Source organism: Schistosoma mansoni (assembly GCF_000237925.1).
Source record: "Schistosoma mansoni, WGS project CABG00000000 data, supercontig 0013, strain Puerto Rico, whole genome shotgun sequence".
NCBI classification, from domain to species: Eukaryota; Metazoa; Platyhelminthes; class Trematoda; order Strigeidida; family Schistosomatidae; genus Schistosoma; species Schistosoma mansoni.
This window is the reverse complement of record NW_017386025.1, coordinates 1,979,702-1,983,341: the sequence shown is the minus strand read 5'-3', so window position 1 is coordinate 1,983,341 and position 3,640 is coordinate 1,979,702. Positions and strand designations below refer to the sequence as shown.

At 36.5% G+C, this 3,640-nt stretch overlaps 1 non-coding gene across 1 annotated transcript; it reads right to left on the bottom strand.

Moving 5' to 3' along the window:
- Smp_tRNA_02214_Pseudo_TTG.1.1 lies at positions 1 to 75 on the bottom strand. Its single transcript has one exon. It is a non-coding gene (tRNA).
- Positions 76 to 3,640: the final 3,565 nt, after the last annotated feature.

Sequence of the window (3,640 nt, the reverse complement as noted above, 5' to 3'; positions counted from 1 at the left end):
TGTTCACTCTGGGTTTCGAACCCAGTACCTTTCGCTTCAAACGCCATCGCGTTATCCACTCGGCCACTGAGTCATCAATGGTATTCCAATTGATATCAATCACTTATACTATAACATAATATAATTTTATTCTCAGTAAATGATCTTTTTTTGCTTCTTATTTCATTTATTAAATGGAATAAATCCTTATAAACTGACTACTTCAAATGTGAAGAATTGAACACGTTAAAACATGAACATCTATATTTTGTTTAAATTATTTATCATACACTTAACACTCTAAAACATACTAACATCATTCTAGTAGGTGTAGTAGATACGGTTCGAACATAATGCATATACATGTATATATAAACAACTTGAGTTACGTAAATATTATATATATACATATGACTCATTTCTAATGGTAATCATATGTAGCATTATCACCTTAAGGTTACCTATTAGCATAGAGTTTCATCCTTCATCCTCAGCTTAGCTTGTTGATGTTATTTTATTATATATATATCAATAAACTTAGTGTTTGTTGTATAATATTAATACCTTCAATTATGTCTGTCTATCCATCTTATTTATCTATTGATCATTTAAGTTATCTATTTATCTGTAACATTAAAGATTCTTAATTTAGTCAAGTTGTAGATGATAACCCTGTATATGAGGTCGGATCAATAATAATAGATCGATATATAATATATATATATATATATATATCAGCCTAATACACAAATCGACATGATGTTAGGGGAAATAAGCAAGTCACTACTGAGTAGTAGTAGTAGTAGTAGTAGTAGCAGTAGTAGTAGTAGTAGTAGCAGTAGTAGTAGTAGTAGGAGGAGGAGGAGGAGGAGGAGGAGAAGGAGGAGGAGGAAGAGCAGATACATGAGAAAAATCGAAGTAAATTGATGCGACAGAACAATAAAATAAAATTTAGGAGAAAATATTTTGTAAGGGACAATTTTCGGTTAACGAAAAGAATGATGTTGTGTTGAAAAAAAGTTGAGCAAAATATTGATAATAAAACCAAATCATAAGATATTTCAATAGATTGATTTCAAATATCATCACCAGAGAGAATACTGTCTGAATTAGAAACATGAGTTCCATGAAATTCCTGTAAAGTTAACAGAAAGATAACATGGTGTAGCTGTGAATAAATCCTCAAAATCAATAGCTCTGTAAGTGTTCGACATTGATGCTGACCACATTAGTGCACAGATCAAATCGCAACTCTACGTATCATTGTGGAACAATCAATCGAATGGAATTCATCACTCTACATCAAATTCATCGACTACGAGAAGGCATTTGATAGCGTGAACAGGACAACACTATGGAGGCTTCTTCAACACTACGGCGTGCCTGAGAAGTTAGTCAATATCATACGGAACTCCTATGATGGACTAAACTGCCAAATCGTCCACGGAGGACAACTCACCGACTCGTTTGAAGTAAAGACCGGTGTTAGACAAGGTTGCTTACTCTCACCCTTTCTCTTTCGCCTGGTGATCGACTGGATCATGAAGACGTCAACATCTGGAGAAAAGCACGGAATACAGTGGACAGGCAGGATGCAGCTTGACGATTTAGACTTCGCGGATGATCTGGCTCTTCTATCACAAACACAACAACAAATGCAGGAGAAAACGACCAGAGTAGCAGCAGCCTCAGCAGCAGTAGGTCTTATATAAACAAAGAGAAAAGCAAGACTCTCTGATACAATACAATATGCACCAATCAAATTACACTTGATGGAGAAGCTTTGGAAGATGTGGAAACCTTTACATATCTGGGCAGCATCATTGATGAACACGGTGGATCAGATGCAGATGTGAGGGCGCGGATCGGCAAAGCAAGAGCAGCATACCTACAACTGAAGAACATCTGGAGCTCAAAACAATTGCCAACCAACACCAAGGTTAGAATTTTCAATACAAGTGTGAAGACAGTTCTACTGTATGGGGCGGAGACGTGGAGAACTACAGAAGCCATTATCCAGGAGATACAGGTGCTTATTAACAGTTGTCTACGCAAGATACTTCGGATCAGATGGCCAGACACTATCAGCAACAAGTTACTGTGGGAGACAACAAACCAGATTCCAGCAGAGGAAGAAATCAGGAAGAAGTGCTGGAAGTGGATTGGGCACACCTTGAGGAAATCACCTAATTGCGTCACAAGACAAGCCCTCACATGGAATCCCGAAGGTCAAAGGAGAAGAGGAAGACCAAAGAACACATTACGCCGAGAAATAGAGACAGACATGAGAAGAATGAACAAGAACTGGATAGAACTAGAAAGGAAGGCCCAGGACAGAGTGGGTTGGAGAATGCTGGTCGGCGGCCCATGCTCCATTGGGAGTAACAGGCGTAAGTAAGTAAGTAAGTAACATTAGTTTTAGTGGACTCATTTAGCTGAAGGCGCTCGGTCATGGATCCGTACCAGATGACGTTTTGGAACGGCGTGCGCAACATCACCTGATATCACTAGCCAGATGAGATCAGTCACTTCTGGATATATTGATAACCCATCAAATATATCTTCCAACCTCCTCGCTTCTGACTTTTTATTTCACTGGGTGGGCGCGATTCAATTATAGAAGGTGTTATTGGTATTGTCAAACTACTAAACCTGTGGTATCTTCAATGGCGATAATCAGTGCAGTAACTTTATGATCAAGCGTAAGTCGCAGATTTATTTAACCGTTTAGATGTAGTAAACTACTATTCAGGGCAAATGGCACAAGTTATATTTATATTCAACCAATTATATCTTACCTATGGCAGACAAACCAATCGAGTAATCTAGAGATCAAGCCTTTCAGTAAAGTGTGGAGAATCTGTTGATTTGATTATTAACTAAAAAAACTGATTAAGATAGCTGTATTGTGTGTCATGCATTCAGAGTTATCTCAGATCTCGACTCATATTGTCGATCCAAGTATAATTAGATTCAAAGTAATTCTGACATTGTACCATACATATGATATCAATTTGTGGGATCACTAACAATTTCTATGAATTGTATGGGAAATTGTCAATTTTCTAGTTTGAAGTTCATGATTTATTTGAAACCTATGTCAAAGGAGTATTGATCATAATTTGTTGATACAACATAACTAATGGTTCATAAGTAATCAGGCTGTATTTTAATTTCAGTTGCGGCTAAAGTAACTATCATATACAATACAGCCACGATATTGAGTCTTTTGCATAGTAAACGAAAAAAAATAAAACCAACACTAATAATTCGCTTGGTACAGTGGAGGCTATGTCATAAAATTTAATTCAGATTCCTAAAAACTTGGTCGTAATGTTGTTAACCCTAGAGCATAGTAGGACGGGTTAAAGTTCAGTTGATAGAATTAATTTATGTACTATTTTATCGAGTTTTAATTGATATAATAACAATGAATGGAAAGAGAATTCATCAAAGAGTTACATTCAGTTTGTTAGTCAGTGGTTTTACTTGTCAATGGTCATCAAATGTGTCGTATTCATATTGGTCACTAAACTGAATCAAAATTAACCATGATAGCACCTTGTAAAAAGGGCTTTGAACTCCACCTAGTCGGACAGTGTCAAACGTTTTATATTTTACTGATCAATGAAAGAAATCCCTTGGAAGAAAGCATTTTCAG